Raw genomic sequence first — 19,943 nt, forward strand, 5'->3', positions numbered from 1 at the left:
GGGGAAGGAAGACCCTAGATTTTGGTACGGTTTTTGCAGAACATCTCAGAGCCATGACTGACTATGACTGTAACATCTCCACCTTGCTACATGCAGTGACTCTGACTGTAACACCAATGGAGTTTCCAGACTTCAAGCAGGTGCCAAGGGAGGTCTAAAATAACTTTTGTTACTTTTTGGTTTAGGTGGAATTAAGGTATTGATTACCAGAGACACAGATTATCTGTTTTACAAATGAGCTAGATTTGATCTGAAAACTTTTACAGACCTACAGCTTTACTACTGACTTCAACAAAAGTTGTCACCACCTAAAGAGTGATGAACATGTAGGCGACTAAAACTGTTTGCAACCCACACAGTCTCTTCACACCCAGGTTGCCACAGACACCCAGGGCTGTTCTGAGAAGGGCTAACATGCCCCAGCAGCACTCAACTGCCAGACACAGTCAACACAAGGCTGAAGGAGTGAGAGGTGGGTCTCGTCAGGCATAATTTCTTACTGCTGGAAAAGTTATAGTCCTATGTTCAGAGCTCTCTGCACTCAGAGGCTATCCAAATCCATTTAGCCTCTGCTACCAAGTTACAAACTTCTGAACAAACTCGGAGTATTCCCAAGATGCTTTCAGATCCAGAAAAACAGTAGGAGAGTAAGAAAACCAGTGCTCTATTGTTTAACTTGGCAGCAATATTTGGTCAGCTGCTAGTCACAAGTAAAGAAGCTCAAAACAGACTTCAATCAAAATACTGATTTTTGTATGTAAGTTCTGCTTCAGAAAAAAAAAAAATGGAAAATAGGACATCTAAAATGTCAGATGACAAGAAAAAGCTATCTAATTCTCAAAGATATATTGTAGACAGAATAGATTCACATGAAATTTCTGATATGTCCTAGCCAGCAATATTTTCTTTTGAAGCATTTGCTATTTTGGAGAATAGGAAAAAAAGTGCTAAAAATGTTATAACATTTATATAAATATATAAAAAATAGGGAAAGGTTCTGAAGTGGGAAAAGGACCTTTATATACACACAGAGATAGAGTGAGAAATATGTGTGTGTGTGTTTGTGCCTGTATGTACACATGAAATCAGAAAATTTTAGCTGTCTCTGGATGTGAAGGAAAAGCAGATGCAGTTGTGGAACTCAAGTCCATTGCTCATTGAACCCTAGTTCACATCACTGGTACTCCAGCTGAACCAAATGCCATACATAATAGGAAACACATTACTTTAACAAGTTAATGTAGCAGCAGTAAAAAACTCAGTCTCTCTCAAATACAGCTGATTTGTTTTACTTCTGTTCACTTCTGTTCAGTTCCACAGTTATCTGCTTTCTGACTGTAATTCTCTAAAACTGTGCCAAATATGTTCCAGATTTTTATCACAGCATATCACGATAGGATCTTACCAGCCCATGAGAACATACTGTCAACAAAGCCCTTTTCCCTTCATTTCCTGAGCTACTGGCAAAAGCAATTTCATTTTCAGGATGTTAACATTATTATTTCTGCCTAAGAAAATAATAATCCATCATTAAAATGCTGATAAAGTATCAACAAAGAATGTTTTGATTGTGGTTGCCATCTACAAATACACATTTATATGCAGCTTTTTGGAAATAAAGGCACACACTTTCAAGGTGAATAATAATAAACCAGTTGCTGAGGAAGATGGTTAATAATGACACAAAGTGCAATTCATACTAACAACCTGTATTTGATGCAAGCACATCATGTAACATGAAGAGGTCTCAATTTCACACCTAATTGTTTGTTTTGGGTTACATGCTGGAGCTTCCTTATATACAAGCAATATATACATATATAAAGGTTTATGGGCTGTCAGTTCCGTGGGGCATGGTGGGATTGTTTGGTGCTCTACAGAAAGAGTACCTGTATGGTAAGCCACCTACCCCAGAGTCCTGCTCTTTTAATACTTCAGGTCAGCCACCTGTTGGAGGATACACGTGAAGCAGACACCTGACTTTCCTTCTGCAGAAACCACAATGCAAAAAGTTTGCAGAAGGGCTTGTGCAGGTCTACATCTTATCATCACCTGGAGTGAAGATACAGGTGAACATCACTCCAGGGTTAAGGGTTTCAGAGTTTCCACCATTACAGAAGAGCTTGAAAAGGCTTTTAAACTCTGAAACACAGCACTCCTGGGAAAACCTGTTCATTCAAAATCTGTGAAAAGCAAGAAAACTCAATCAAGGTATCTTCCAAGCAATGGTATTAGTTTTTTCGTTCTTTTTTTTTTTTTTTGGGGGGGGTGGGTAATCACAATAACACAATTATTATCCAGCAGCTCTAATTACATTACAAAAAAAATCACTAGACATTCTTTAAATTAAATTAAATTAAATTAAATTAACTCACTGATAGAATGAATATAAACTGAAATTGGTTTTTTTCACATTATTTCTAAATGCCTCAAATGAGTGTTACTTTTGTATTAACTAACACCTCCTCTTTCTCACAAATGTTAAACAAAGCCTTTCCAATAATTACAGTCCTTTCTGTCCAGCTAGATAACTTCCTAAAAAATATTAGTGAGTTTTAATTAGAGCAAGAAAAGTTGTGAAACATCTGAAAGCTTATATATAATGTGGACAGAGAGTTAAAAAGTTGTGCTTTCTTTAGCAGCTTATCAAACCTTAACTTCCCTTTCCATTCTTTTGTTTTATGGTATATTTTTTTTTCATTGTAGAATTCAAAGGATAACAGATTTAATGGATTTTCTGTTTCTAGATCACTTCATGTTATATATAGAAAAAAAATATGTATTTGTATTCTAGGGTGTTCTTGTTTTGTTTTGACCTGAGGCAAACAAAGATCTTTCTTAACCTAAATCTAATATTAGACAAGCTTCCATTGAATCACAGACCTTAACCTTTATGCTTTAAAGTTTTTCACTGCAAACTTTCTCTTCTCCTGTTCCATACCACCTTCCTTTATTTTCTTTGACCCCGGCACCCAGGTAACTTGTTCGTTCCTGACTCTTCAGTGAATGCTCAAAAGTCACTGATAGCTCCTACAGTTATTGCAGGAACAAGTCAATAAGGAACTGGCCAGATTTTCACATTGAATAACACCAACCTAAAGAGTCTCCAGTTCAAACAAGTATTAGAGGAGATCCAAAGAAATGTTTCTGCACATAAAACGTAGCTGTTCCCAGCACTGAAAGGCAGACAGTGAACTGGAGTCACACCCTCACATGACCAGGCCATCTCAGAAAGAGGCACAGAAGTCACCATCTCTGTATCTGAGATGACAATGATAGCACAAACAACGTACCAATGCTTAGAACTGGCCAACTAAGCATCTGTGTCTAAACAGTCACATTTTAAATTTCTCTGCTCTTTGACCTTTCATTCAGAGGTTTCTCCCCTTACCTGAGTGAAGCATCTACTGAAAAAATGCACCTATGCGTTTTATTTCAAAAAACAGAGCTGTGCTTGACAAAATGTCTTAAAACACAAAGTAATAAATTAAGATAGCCTTTTGCTGCAACTGTAGTGCAGTTATAGCTGTCTGCTAGACTGTGGAAGATCATTTCAATTCTTCACTAGATAAATGATTTCATATGATCGAAAGCTCAATCCAGGTCAATCATTTTTGCTCCCTCAAAGACTGCACAAAACACCAAGACATTTCCTTTCAAATAAAATGCAACAATGCAGAAAATCATCCAAAGCTATTTTGTAATTCTTCATCATACCAAGTTGTGAAGTACTTTGTAAGAAGTTTCAATGAGTGCTTCCAAGCTTTCAACAAACCAGAGTGAATTATATTTGTTAGTTTTTTGAAAAGAGAAAAAAGACTAACAGTAGGTGTGATTATACACCTTTGTTATATTACAAAGGCCAACTTCAAAAGGTGACAGAAATAACAAGTTGAACCATAGGAACAGCGACTGGACACAGTTCTTAGACAACTTTCAGATTTATCAAAGTGAAATTAATATGAGGGAATAAATGAAGAAAATCTATTAAAAGAATAAATAGAACAGCTGTTCTTCTCAAGCACTTTTTGCTTTTTCTTCTATTCAAGTACTTATTGTAAAAATGTGCTTTTAGACCAGTGTTTATATCAATATTTATGCATATATATGTAGAAATTTATGTTTCCAGGAAGGAGGTATTGACTCAAAAGTAGTGAACATTTTCAGGTGAAAGCAATAGAAGTGCAGATGGCCAGAGATGGCGATCTCCACTAGAAACAATTACTAGGTGTTTAAGTTTGGACTGAAATTATTGTAGATTTTTTTTGATAAAAAAAGTATAATATAATGAGAGATCTATAGTTACAGATATTTTTTACATCCAATCTATTGAAATTAAATAACAGTGACCCAACTAGTTGCATTACTATTTAAAGTTTTACTGTGAATATTATGATAAAAAATAACTTTATTTGTAGTAAAATACCTTAATATTGCCCAAACTATGCCTCCTAGAGATGCAAAAATACTGAGAAGCAGTCCATTTAATAGTTTGGGAAATGTTATAAAATCTAGAAGCTTTAAAATGTTTTAACATGTCATGATGGTATGAGCTGATGAGGTCAGCAGAAAGGATACAATGAGGTTTTGTACCACTGTGAATATGTGAAAGAGGAAGAACAAAAATCCCCAAACACAGCCAATGAGGTCAGGAAGACAAAATAAATTCAAAGGTTCAGTGACATTGCAGCCTTACAGATAGAAGCCAACCTGGGAAAAGCACATTTAGCATGAAGCAGAAGTTGGGTAACATACTGGCTAAATAGCAGCCAAGCTAGTGAAACAGCAAGCCCATGAAAGATGGAATAATGAAGTCTAAGTTTAATTAAAGCATTAGAGTTGTAGACACAAACAATTAAAAATTCAGATCAGAGTCACTTGGAGAACCTTGTTTAACTCTCCTTGATCAATTGCCAGGTACAAGAGCTAAAAACTCAAGTATTGCATAGCTCCCACTGACAGTTGGTGATGTGATCCATGTCTGTTGGTACAAAGCCAACTCACAACCAAATTAGGCAGAAAACCAAAGTCAGGGCATTGTTGTAACCTGTTGCAGGTGTTGTGCTTGCCCAACTTGAAAAGCAAGAGCATCCAGCGAAGGAACGCAAACTAAGCCAAAATCAAAATATACAGCAAAAGTGGGTGTCTCAGAGGCAACAGCTATGACCAGAAAGGATTAGCAGAGACCACTTAAAAGAACAAGAAGGTGAAACTCAGTCTAATTCATCAGTTTAACACTGTGTGGGAGACATGACAGTGCAGTGAACGATGATGAGTAAAAATGCAATAGACAAAAACTAAAAAACTGAGAAAATGCACAGTTTTGTCAAAAGCAGGTATCTGAGGGAGGACATAAAAAAATTATTGTGAGAAAGCAATCTAAGTTTGTCATTATAAAAAGCTGCATAAATCCAGATTTTCAGCTGTTGTAGAACAGTCCATGTTCAGAGAGATCTTCATTTACCTAGAACAGATGAGATTTACTTAAACCAAGATGAGGATCGGGTGGGATTTTGGGGGGTTTTTAACCCTCTATCTCAACTCTACCATGTAATACATTTTTCTGTAAAATTCATACTATAGAGGCTGAACCTAAGGCACTGGTGGTTAAGTCAAAAAATAGTAAAATGGTTTTACAGAGAGGAAATTTCATGAGAACTCTTGCAATCAAACTGATCTTGCTATTTTTCTGAGATTCTCAGCAGGATCTCAGTAAACTGTTAACCTCACTATATGTTGCAAAGTCCTGTGAGATTCTTATCCGCAGCTGTCCAGATTAGGAGCTGACTGGGAGTGATCCAAGGTCCTTTCTGGCATATCCGTACAGATTTCCTTTCTATGGAAACAGATTCACCACACATCCCTGCTTGTGGCTGGAATGAGACCAGAAGGTATGTGCATGCCCTAACCAGCCCTTCAGAAACACTCCTGGGCCAACACTTTAAATAGTGACCAAGTTATTGCAGATTTGCACTAATGTAAGAGAAATCAGAATTTGTCTTTTGTTCAGTACCTTTCTCCATGATTAGCACAAATCCTAAATTTACTACCTGAAAGAGAAGAGAATACAGCCAACCTATGGCTAGTTCTGCATAATTACCTGCTCAGTCTGTACAGCCTCATTTTACTGAGAGAGGAGTCTTTCAGCTCTGCCTTCACACAGCACCTAGAACAGTGGATCCCTTCTCTTTGTAAGAATTTCTGTAAGAGAAAATGTGTTACATTTATGTATCTTCAGCCCTCCATGTGGTTGAAAGGCACATTTGCATCTTTCCTCTATAACTGCCAGAACTGCCTGCCCAGCACACTCATTTCCTTGTGCCAAGTGCCAACATGATTGCCATGTGATTTTTAGTTGGCCACATTCCTGCAGTACTGGCATGAGTCCAGTAATCTGATGATCTAACAAGAGTTGCAGCAGATTTTGACCCTGAAAAGTGGTTCTCAATCCTTTCCAAATCTGGCTATTAATATTTATTTCTCCAATCATTCAACCACCTTGTCAATAAAGGTCTTTGGAAATTTCCCTACTTTTTCCTGAGGCATAACTTTCCTCTTCACCTGAATTCTTTCAGCATGATTAAAGCCACAAGTATTACTTATTTACCTGGCTTTATTCACAGAGAACAATAGATTTGGTATTATCCACTTCCTGCTCAGATTCAGGGAAACACATCCCAAGTATGTGTAAGTCTCCCCCTTCAGTGAAATTAATAGAACAAAGAGAATTTATTCTGTCCAAATTTTGCTGATGTGAAAATCTGAACCCACTAGAAAAATGCATGATAAGAACAACATGCTTTTCAATATTAATAAAAGTGCAGCAAATATATTTGTTAAATTTTCTGCTTGCATTTTTTTTCGTCTGGTAGAACAGAGAATAGAACAAAGAATAGTGGTGGGTGATTAATTTTGCCTGGTTCCAGTGAATTATAACATGGAACAGCTCAACTCTCAAATTAGTCACTCTCAGATAACTGATACAGAGGCTCACAGGCTCACGACAATCTTTCCTACAGAGATAATAACACTCGTTTATTAAGATGACCACTACAATCAGAGGCAGAGAGAAGACAAATATGCAGACCAGTTGCAGTAGTCTCTTTGTGCCTTTTAACTTTCATTTTTAACTGATTAAACAGAAATCTGAAACCAAGCAACAACAATTCAGGGAAGTATGGGTCACAGGGCTTTTTTCTCCTAAAAAAATATATTTATAAATTCTCAAATGCACTGTTACACTAATTTTACCTGCATACTAATTTCAAAAGCATGGTCTGTACTTAATCTTCCTATTTACAGTGCTCTGTAAATTCACTGTTGGAGTAATTTACGTCTAAGTCCATCTATGCCAATGAGTTCCTGAGGCATTGCTATGGCATTATTGCAGTTCTACTTTATTATGGCTTGGCCTGCCTGCTATATTAATTCTACACCTTAAAATATGCCTATTTTTTTGTAGCATTTAGCATAGATCAATTGTATGTCATGTGGTATATTACTTATCTGCATACAGATCTGTATTACATAAACCAGCATGAAGGCTCCACAAAGCCTGCATTTGATAAGTCTCATGACAGATTTTGGGTTGTTCTTGTGCCAGATGTAGGTTTTTCTTACTTCTGTTACCGGAAAAAAAAGCTCTAAAATTATAAAGTATGCAAACCCATAGTATTTCTGTACCTTGAATTTCCTACAGCAAGTCTGAGAGACAGAGGCAGAATCTGATTTAGCCACAGGAAGCTACTCCATTTTCTGCTTCAGTCTATGGATACAAAAAATAAATAAGACTGTCATAGGACAGTGAAAGAAGAATCTGAAAGGTTTTCATTCAATGCTGCCGCATTCACATTTAGCCTCAAAGATACGGGTATTTTTGCACATTTTCATAACAAGACAAGGAGCCTGGCTCGTCCTGAATGTGTCATCCAGGCTGCAGTCAGTGCCTTTTTCATTGACTTCGACATCAGGGAATGAGACCTCAGACAACATTAGTGTGAACATGGAGCAATGCCACTGAAGTCAGTAAAAGTGTTTGGAGTCCCTGTGGAAACCAGCCAACATGTGGCACTCTGGGATCAAACCATAAAATTTCAGTCTTCTCACCAAGTTCTGGAACACCACAATTGCTTTCATTTCCAGTAATATAGGCACTTGCAGATCTGTGCAGAGGTGTCTTCCCACCTACCACCATCCAATTTTCAGAGGTTTTATTTCAACTTTTAGCTGCAAAGTACTTGTGCAGTGTTTATCAACAAAAATAACCTGAAGATTTATCCTTACTTCTTATGTAAAAAAAAGGTTTTTTTCTTTCCCATAAAGGCTTTCAGAATTACAGAGAAAATTCAATTCTGGGCAATGATAAAGACCTAAATATAAAGGAAACACATAAACATGTGTTATGAGAAAAAAAAATTATTCTTTGATTTTCCTGAGAAATTATGACTGATGCAAATTAAAAAAAAGGTAGCGTGTAACATTTCAATGTGTCAGAAAACTGAGCATTTTTTTATTTACATTACACTCATACAGAAAAAATGATAAAAAAAATTAGTCACTGCTGTAAGGCTGTAAGGGGAAGGCTATACAGTCAAGCAATGCAATAAAAGGCAATTTGAGCATTTTGCTAACTTACTTACACACTTTATGATACAGTGTTGAGTGACATGATCACAGACTATGATCTAAAAGATCTGCTTCACAGAAGAAGGACAGGAATGCTGGTGCTTCCCCATGCGTGTTGTGCTTTTTTGCACAGCAATGGCAAACTGACTTCCTTTTTGGTGTTCATCAATGGGTAGGTGATTATTGCTAATCTTAAATGCACTGAATGAGAATTATTGTTTTCCTCTAAAGACTGTGCTGTTATCACAGTATTTTAGAACTGGTTTTGAAATATAATAATAAAAAAAATCTGCTCTGCTCTAGGGACGTCACACATCCTATCCAGTCACCATGTAGGAGTTATATGAGCTTAATGTGTGCTCGATCCAAGGGGAGTGTTCAAAACATCCCACTGCCCTGTTGTCCTGGACTCTTCTTGGCATGTAAGAAATCAAACTCTTTTTAGAATTTTGGAAACCAGCAAAACCAAGATGATTTTTTCAAAAACTGTAAACACATCTGTCTACTACCATAACAAGTATGCCAAATAGTTAAAATGATTGACAGCATTCAAACTCCTGAAGAAACTTCAGTGATCTTTTTGTCAGATGCAAAGAAGAAATAACAGTATTTTTCCTTAACTTCATTTTTCGAAACGGCCAAACCATTAAAAAAATAATTTCCTGAGTCAAACATTCAGCATGACAAATGTGTGCCCAAACACATTAAATTTAGCAAAGTTATACACTGCTATAAACATGGCCTTGCAGCATAAATGCATTTATTTTGATAAATATGTTTACACTGCAGGATATAAAAGGGCTAAGATATGAATTGGATTTGGAATTATCTGCAAACTAGTAAACAGCACTGAAAAGAAATATTTTTATGTATGTCTATTACATAATACTTAATCTCTTCCTATGACTTTATTTAGGGAAAATGGCTTACTTTATGTCTATTATATGAATAGATATACCTGTGTGGTTTAAGGACCGACTTAACTATGGGAGGGTACCCAATAACACGTAGTTCCCATCCCACATTCTGCAGCCCCATTGCCTCTGTTATGCATGACCAGGAAAAAAAAGGGACACAATTGCAGTATTTGTGCTCAGGTGGTGACACTTCCATCTGCTGTGATAGGTAAACAGTGTCTCGTTCTTTCTAAAGAGAATATCTTCTGATGGACTGTGATGAAGCAGCAGGAGAGAGGAGTGGTTCAGAGAAAAGGAAGGAATGTGTAAAAGGAGAGCAGATGCTAGCAGTGGATAACCACTTCTTTCACTTATAACCTTCTTTTTCTTAAGGCAATACATAATATCTATTCAGGTCAAATCTTTTATTAGATATTAAAAATTCAACATGTGGTACTAATTTCGGAATTTATCAATTTCTCACCTCTCCACATTCCTTGAAGAGATATTGGTTTTCAGTTATTTTGCTGTTTTATAATTCTGCATGGACTTTTTCTCACTCATACATTAGTTGGTTTTAAACTTTAAAAAAACTTCTTTCACTAGAAAAGAAGTCAAACTCCTGTAATTGCTTGATGGCACCATCCTGCCTTTTTGAGGTTAAAGCAAGACAGTATGGGATTTTTTTCCTTACTCTCTTTCAACAGATGAGCCAGGAGCAGACAGTCAGTTGAAACAGTGATGATTACAAATGACAACTTGTAGCATGTGTTATCACAGCCACTGTATACAGTAATTCTGCTAACAATGTATTTTGCTAACCATGTGGATTCAGGGAGAATTGTTTTTTCTGTAGGAAATCATCACAGTATGTCTTTCCCAGGATCTGTATGGGACAGGCATGCTTGTCCCAGCACTGCATGGGACAAATGCAATGTTAGTTTAAAAGGTCTTTGGCAGACATTGGTTGAAAATCAGGCCCCTTTAAAGTTAGTGACTAAACATGCATAGATATCAGGGTGGCTGAGGTTGTTGTAATTACTCAACTGTTGGACTGTTAAATATTTTTGGTTCAATTCAGCCTGTTCACAATAGAAGAGCAGTCTTTTCTCTCAATGGCTTTCTCTCTTGGTTATTTTAATCAAATAAATCACATCACAGGCTCACAGTCAGGTAGGGATGTGGCAGGTTCTTGAAGGTGCTAGATGTGACCCTTGCTGAGCTTGAAGTTTTCCTGAGGTAACCATGAATTTTAAATTCTTCCCTTGAAGGACACAGTTCCCATGTATATCAGCTCAAACCTTTTAAACAAGGGTCATTACAGAACAGCAGCACTTGATGGGCTCATAGAAAGTAAAAGATAAAATGGAATTATCCAGTTTAAAGTATGCCTGGACAAAAGATTTAGATATGTCTGGAAGAAGACATGGCACAACCCCCGAAATGGAAACATAAGGGACTGCAATTGGGTAAAACCAACATTTCCACATAGAAAGCTAAAGGAGGAGGAAATGTGAACTCTGGGACACCTCTCCCTATGCCTTAGTGGCAGCTTTCTCCCCAGAGTGACAGACGGTGTAGCAATGGCCCTCCCTCAGCTTTCAGCAGTGACAGCAGAGCGGTGCCAATTCGCTGTCCTACATCCGCTCTGAAACCTTAATGACAATTTCAGCCAAATTACTGTCCAGCCAAAATAGCCTAGGTTCACAGGTTAAGTGTGCTGGTTTCATTAAGCTAAGTACAAAGAATAAACATTATCAATCTCTGCAAATAACAAAGACTGGGTGGGGAACACCCTTTGAAAACCAGAAAATAGAAACACAGTGACAAAAAAGCAGAGGGGGATTATTTATGCTACTGAGAAAGATGAGGACATAGCTCAGAAGGAAAGGTATACATGTATAGCTTGCAGATTTTAACAATATTTTTAAACAAAATTTATTTTAATTAGGGGAGCATTTTAAAAGCTTTGGGTCAAATTCTTCAGGCTCACTGATGCAAATACTTTTGAAGCAGTTTAATCCTCCATTTTTCATTATTGTTGTGTTCTGTGAAAACTGTTCCATTTTCTCAGCATAGTGGGGACCTCTCAATTACAGAAGTAATGCCAAAGGCAAAACACACCAAAAATCTTCAAAGGCCCTACTTTTTCACCTCCAGTTGCTATTTTTGGTAAATATTTTCTAGTTCACCGGGCTATGTGATATCAGCTCAATAGGAAACTTCACAAAAGATGGAGTCACAGCAGCCTCTCAGGCCTCAGTTTGTGAAATAAAACCACCTTACAGCAATTGACTGAAGAAAAAATCTATATTATTCCAATGTCCAGAAGAATATTTATCTGTGCACGTGAGACTGTAGACACATTTCAGTGGGATGTCCATTCCTGTGAACAGAGCGCAAGGAAATGACAAATAGAATCTCCTGGTTTGGATAACCACATTAGCTGCAGATATTTTTAAACAAAAAATTACTGCAATGAAATGTTAAAATACAATCAATCAGCAATTCCAATTATATAACTTATAGAAGAAAGTTCACTTCTTTCATCAGCCTGCAGACCAGGGAGTGTATTTGAACTGTCAGGATAATAGGAACCACCAGGGAGCCCTGAGAGCCTCTTTGGCTGGCTCAGTCTCTCTCACCTTCTCTGGAGGTACATGGAGTTGTGAGGTCATGAGAAGAAAAATCATGACTCCTTGTAACTTCACATATTCCTACTGCCCAGACACTTCTCTCAGAATATTTCTAGTGTAATTTGTCTGGAAAAATGGTATCCTTCAGTATCATTCACTGAGACAGAGAGAACATAGAATATCCTGGGAACTGTCATTTATACTTTCCAATTTGTAAGCAGATTTCCTTGCAAATATTTCAAACAATTTCTGAAAACAGTGCTACGGAAACCCCACGAATCCAGTTCTCCTTCATGCAACACTTGTCAGCAGCGAAACTGTGGTTTTCAGTTTGCCAGTGGATGCTCCATCTTCTCTCCTAAAATGGGGGTATTAAAAGAAATCTAAAGCCAGAAAGGTCAAAACTGGAGTCTCTGTTCTGTTGATCTGGGTGGACTCAAACTCACAGGGAAGTCAGGGCATGAGTGATAGCCTTACAAAATCTGAATGGTAGCACTTCACATCTCTTTAAAAATGTGTAACAGACTGCAAGGCTGCAAGAGGAGACAATAATCAGGTCTAAAATTGGACTCTCTTCCTCACATTCAATTTTTTCCCTGATTCCCAGAGGTAGGCCACTCTCATTTCCCTTAAATCCAAAAAGGCATTTCTTATTTTTAACCTACCCATTGTCATCTAGGTCATTTTATAGTGATGATTATTCAAAAATTTCCTCTTACTCCAGTAACTTGAAATGAAATTTGCTCACTGTGCTGCACACAAACTCAGAGTAGCGCACCCAGTGACAGGACATTTTCAAGCAACCTTCAGTTGTATGATTCATTTCCCTACGGCTCTTTCACATGAGTACTAATACTTAGAACTTCCCTGCCAACAAGGATTGGCCTCTTGACTTACTTGTTTAGTGAAGGCAGCTTCCCTTAGGCATTTACCTCATAACATCCAATTAGCAGTTACTATTGTACCATCAGAGTTCATGCTTAAGTGTGACTTGCCAAGTGATATGCTCTCTCTCTCTCCCCTTTACAGATATTACTGGCACAGCACCACAAATTTGGTCATTGTATCAGGATTATATGTACAGGCTTGGTATATGTACAGCAATAAAAATATATATTTAATAAGCTTCCTCATGTGAGCACCACAGAGAAACTCTGGATTCCACAGTGACTATGTCCAAAATCAGCTTAGTTCTGAAGCCAAATATTTAAGTGGCTGTAATAGTCCTCCTGGTAAAAGAAAGAAGACAATTCAAGAAACACCAAAGTGAGTCAATACTCCCCATTTACTGTGCAAGTTGACAAGTATATACACAAGAATGCATGTCCTCAGGGACAAGGGAGCAGGCCCTGACCAGAAAGATCGTGTTTGGATTAGTGACTTAGCAGTTATCCTGCTCTTTGCTAGCAACTCCTGAGACTGAAAGAGTTACACCAGTGTTGGAGTTGAGAAACGAGTAGCAATGCTCCATATGTGCATCAGCAGAGCTGGGATATGACTTTACAGATCAGCTGTTTTCCTCTGAACAGGTGGATACAAGTAAGAGCAAGATGATACCATCACAAAGCATCTGCTACGTGTCACTGATTAACACTGACCATAACTTGCCAGAAATAATTAGCACTCATAGTAGAATGTCATAGTAGAATAAGTCATTTTACCTTGATGTAGTCCAAGGATAAAGAATCTACACTTATCTGATGGTAGCTAAATCAGGTCTAAATGAGTCAGTTTAAGCTGCAGAGCAAAGGTAGCCATGTTAGCACAGTGTGACACTTGCTTCTCAACAGAGCTAATTAATCTCTACAGAGTGCAGCAGTAATGTGGCTATATTGTTTCTGGCAACAGCCCAGAATGGGCCTTCCCACAGCTCCTCTGCTCTTTCCGTCAGGAACGTCAGTCCCACATCAGCCAACACTTCCTGAGCTCATTGAGAACTAAGATTTAAAGCAGTGGCAAACTCCACTGGCAATTGGGACATATAATAGATTTTTGAAATTTGAAATGCAGGAATATACCACTCAAGCATACTTCCTACATAACACTCCCCCAAAAAAACTCCTCTTCAGAGTCACAGGACAAGTATTGCAGGTCAAAGTGATGGGTGAAGAGGAGAGGTTAATAGAAAGACATATTAGACTGAAGATTGTTTTATGTCATCCATGGCAGGGTAAGAAGAAGATTCTTTGCAGCCTGTATCTTCTCATGAATGTTGAGATGTTGATCTGATAACTGTGGTGGCATTTAAGCGAATTTCTGTGGAAATACTTAATTTTATATCAATCAAGTTTACATGGGCAAAATATGTGTAAATTTTACAGTAAAATATCTGATGTGTTTAGAGCCTGCTGCTTGATAAACTCAGTGGCTGCTGATTTCATCAGTTTATTTGCTAGATGACAGTCTTCAACTAAGATTTTGTTTCTGTTATCAACTTTCTGTTATGCCTATTATTGTCTTTAAATTTCTCTTATTACTTCTGAAAAACTTCTGTGAATTCTCCATTGATCAGAAGAACTAACTCTGAATGGATTCCTGCAAGAGGTTTCTGTTCTCCGGAATAATTATTAATTAACCTAGAATAAAACCAAAAAGCCCATGCGTGACTTCACATCAGGGTATGTGCAATTGCTTACACACACATATATACCTTTCTTTTAACAAATGTATTGAGGTATTAGAATGTTTTACAAGCAGTTAAAATCTTATTTTACGTCCATCCTTTGAGCAATAAGGCTAAGGGCGGACCCTGTAGTGCAATAATGCCTCAGGCTTGAAGATACGGAAGATTCCCTTCAGCTGTCATAGTGCTGGATGGAGACTTTGGAAACGAAGGCTAGAAGTTCAAGCAGCTGAAGACTCTTTTGTGGCGTGCTGCCAAGCTCTTGTGTCCTCTCCCTTTTATTATGGGTTTTCCGTATGCAGGCAATTCATCTTAAGGTTTGACGCAACATTTGCAAAATGTACAGAGGTTCTCTGATAGAAAGCCATGCATGAATTCTATCATCATCATTATTTGTGTTTATCTTACTACTGAGCACTGTAATAGACTTTACTGTCATACACCACCAGCAACCTATGAATCACTGCCACCTAATTCAGCAGGGTATGAACTAGCTGTGGAAAAATTTGACTCGAGCATAATTTCTTTTTCCTCAGAAGTATTCGGACAGAATCCACCTTTCAGCTGAAGAGGAACACCAGCTCCATGGAAATTCTTGATGAACCAGGTCCTTAAGGCCTTGTTTCTTGTAAAACACAATAATACTCACAAGTGCAAAACTATGTTTACAACCTGTCCCAAACACTTTGTCAAAACTTAGACCCAGTGAGAATACCATGGACAAGGTCATTATGAAAAATTTAACAGTGGGTGGCTTCACAGGTCTCAGACACTGCAATATTATTAGAAAATGCCTAATTGAAGAAAAACTAGTAACAACTTTCTGCCTCTTCTTCAGGAACCAGCATGCTTATAGATACTTGTACCTGAAGTAATACATATTCAGTAGATTAAATGTAGTCATCTCTACACGTACAAGCTGAAGCTCTGATTTTTAGCTGAATATTTGGCATCATGACCATGAACTGCTTAATACAAGCTATTTTCTGTAATCTGGTGTTCGATATAGACTAAGGAGGGGCAAAATTATTTTGTTTATTCATTTCTACAATTATATTGGCCTGCAAAGCTTTTGTGCTATAGAAGGATTTTGTGTCCAGATGGAAAAAACATGCCAGTAGTACTGAAATGTTCATATGAGAGCTGCCTTTCATGGACATCTTGTCTCCTAATAGCCTCCATTCCTGAAAAGAATTGGAAAATGTTTTCAATTTACATGAAAAGTTCACGTATTGAGTGCACTGCAATTGCACATGATTGATAATAAATCACAAGAGCAGTATGATTTCTCAGCCATACCTTTAAGTCCACTGCAATCAGGTCTAGAGGTAGGTAAATTAGTAACAAAGTTAATGCATTCATTCAATGGAGGACACATAAACTAAGTTGCTTTAAAAAAACCCACAAACAAACAAAAAAACCAAGAGTCCATGAAGGAAATCTAGCAAATGATACCCCTTGAGCAAGATTAGCTATCCATGGATGGCATGACCCAGGAACTACACAGATATCAACGACCACTGGAAAGTTCTGTGAAAAACATCCCTTCCTCTGTATTAAAGTCTTCCCCCTCTGAGCCTGTGAAACATCTTAGAAGGTGGCTGCATTGGGTCTTCCGTGCTGACTGGACATGCAACAGCCTTAATAAGGTACAAGATGTGGGTAAGATGCCACACACACTTTTCTTTTGGGAGGCTTGACATACTATTCTCTAGGCATGGCATTCAGAGAGTATTTTCTACAAGATTAAAAAAAAAAAAATCAGAAAATTGATTAATGCTCTATTTCTTCTTCACAGTGAGACTTCTTGAGCTGGCTGACTTTCTTGCTTCTTTCCAGTGCCACTCACACTCACAACATGACAATTACACTAACACAGGCAGTGCAGCCTCATCTTATTTAAATATACTTTTACGTTAGCAGAAGAATTAATCCAACTCCAGGTGCTCATGAAGAAGAAAGTCATAGCTATCATGTAATAATACTGCTATCACTGCCAATAAAGTTAGATTTAACCGTATCTTGAGCAAACAGAAGGGTTTATTGCTTTTATTAGTTAATGTCTGAAAATATTCCTGTGTTCATATTTCCTTAGAAAGTTAATTGTTCACCTCAACATTTTTCACTTTGAAGTCTCCTACAATTATTTTTAGAAGAGCTAAACCTTCACAAACATAGGAAAAAGAAAAACCATCTCTGGATCTGTAGGCAAACTTTTCACTTAGTGGCAATTTTGATGCAGTTTTACTTGACAAACCAATGAAAAGAAATAGAGCAGATACTCACATAGCCACAGCAGAATTGAGGATATAAGCCTAGGTCATACATGTTACCTTTTCTATGTCCATTTTTTTTAAGGTTGAGAGCAAAAAAATGTTGTGATGGCACGTGCACCTAACTTAAGACTAATATTGTGACCAAAAAAAAAGAGTAGTATAGCCTGGCACCTAGAAGATAAATTTCAAAACATAGATTCCTTGAATAGTCTCTAGTGTGGATCACAGCCACTGGGAATTAATTTCACTGAGAAAACTAGTATTCTGATCATTTTCATAAGAATGGATTTGTTTCAATTATATGTTTAATAAGAAGAAGTTGAAAAAAACTATCTCAACTTCCTCAAAGCACACCAGAAAGTGGGAAATAATTTTATTTTGACCATGTTAAGAGCAATTAATGCTGTTTTCATTCTTAATTTATATTAGGCTGCGTTGTACTCTATTAAAAATCACAGATAAGCAAAGGAAAAGGTTGAATTGAAATACTTTTACAACATTGAAATAGTAATAAATAACAACTTGAAATGAAAGCAGGTGATAGACAAAAATTAAATCCTTCAGTGGTCCCAAATGATAGTAATATTTGTTTTTTTAATGTAGAATTTCACTGAAAGACACTAAGCTATCATATCCTCTTTCTCCCACAAACACAAATCCAGTTTCTGACCTGCTTTACTCTGCTAACTGCTTGTAAAGATTGTTTTATTACCTCCCTGTGAAGCAAATTGTTCCTGTTTGGCACAGACTACTGGAAAAATCAATGCAGACCCATGGAAGGAGTAACAGGAAACACTGGGGTTTCTCAGAACTCCCTTTCTGTCCTGGGAGATGTGTCAATTTAAGGCATCCTTTTAGTGAGGTACAGTATATTCACCACTATTCATCTGACTGTGCTGGTAGCAATAAAACTCAATAGCTACTTTCATGGCTGATTATTTTTAGAGTTGCAATGGAGGAAGAAATGGGAATGAGCACTGTAATACCCTGCGTGAAAAACAGAGGAGGGTAGAAGACTACTGTAAGAAAGATCAACGAGAAGTCCATAAGGATCTCATTACGTTCACACACAAAGATAAAAACCTGCAGCAAGAGTAGCTATGTGAGTATTTATTTTGAGAGGACAAAACAAGTTTGATACAAGTGGAGTCAGTGTGTTATTTTGCACAGTATGTGAGCCCACAGGATGGCATACAGTGTGAACTGCTTTTGTGAGCAAGTAGAGAACAGACCAGACACAAAAATGCAGAGTGAAGAAGGCAGGAAAAAAATATTCTTGCCCCAATTAACTGGAGTACAGAAACTCTGCAAGCATCACACATCTCAGCTGTACAAAACTCGAGGGTCTCATGAATCATCACTATTAAACAAATAGTATTCATCTTAACAATAGGAATTGACATGCAATCTACAGTTTACTTTTTCCTTCTGACACACTGTTCAAAAATGTAGGTTGTCATATTCACTTGATGTTACTGTTAGGTGTTAGATTTCATTATTTCGTAAGTAGCTGAAACTGCGTCGTTTATAAAGCAAACAGATTGCTCTTTGTTCATGTGATGGTTATTCATTCTGTCGTTAGGTGAGATACTGGAAAATAAATACTGATGGTTTGGTTTTGAATGGTGTATTGCACAAACTGTGTAAAGTACCTCTTGGGAGCAGGACAACGGAACAGTGATTTCCTTGTGATTAATCATTCTCTACCATTGCACCCTTTTCATAAGGAGGATGATATAATACAAATGGCTCCATAAAAACATTCATACTTCTCAATTCAAAAAATTAAGTTATCCTCCCTATGCTCATGTCCTACCTTGGCATTCAACACTTTTATAAATTCCATGGAAGAAAAAATTAAATAAACAACCAATAAAATTTGTACTAAAAAAAGATCTCAAAGCTAAAAAGTATATTTCTCTAATACAGAGTAATTTGGAGCACTTAGTAGTTGACAGAACTGACAGAGACATTTTGGTCTTAGTGACTGCCAGATGATCCTGATTACCTTGCAGGCTGCTGCAGCTAAACTGGAATGAATGAGGAGATGAAGTTCCAAAGCTGATTTAGTAAGAAATGGACAGTTTTAATGGCAGAGACTATTGCCCAGCCAGTGAATGAAAATGGTGGAGACATGATAGCTACATGATAGCTGTTGCTGTCCTACAGGTGTGAAAGCACCATGCCCATGAAACAGGTCCTCATATCTGACTCCAGTATTGATCTAAAGATTATAGAAAACTGGCCAGAATATTTATTGCCTTCCATTTACTCTTCTCTAAAGAGTATAAAATGTTGTCGGTGTGGGTAATGATTTAAAAAGGCAAGGCTGAGCATAAAGCTCACCTTTAACCCCTGAGTTGACGGAAACCAAAGAGGCTGCACTGGGAAGTTTTCTTCTGTTCTCCATGCCCTCATAATCTGCAAGAGATGTTACTTTGCAGAGCTCACAATGGAAGTCACAGTTTTACCGATGCTATATATATAATTTCAAGAAAGTGTAAAACTCTAATTTTTGTCAAAGGGAAAAGAATCCATAGAACTCAGTTTGGCAACTCTTCTGTCCCCCCCCCCCCCCCAAAACATTGATTTAAATATAAATATCAACATTACTTTCCTTTTTGCATTCTAAATTGGCTCAAATCTGTATACCCAAGTTTTTCCTGGAGTACAGAGTTAAACTGTTTTTACATGATTTCATACAAAAAACCAAAAGCAAAATTAAAGAATGAAATCCTGCAGGTGCTCATAAAATTTTTCCTGTGAAATCACAGTGAAATATCAACATTTTCTGCATACACTGGATGCACATAATAATCCCTGTTGTTTATCCCTGCAATGCTATATTTTATTCTTTGAGTGCATAGTTGTAATGCAAGACAAAGCA

This window comes from Corvus brachyrhynchos, unplaced genomic scaffold, assembly GCF_000691975.1.
Source record: "Corvus brachyrhynchos isolate BGI_N302 unplaced genomic scaffold, ASM69197v1 scaffold80, whole genome shotgun sequence".
Lineage (NCBI taxonomy): Eukaryota > Metazoa > Chordata > Aves > Passeriformes > Corvidae > Corvus > Corvus brachyrhynchos.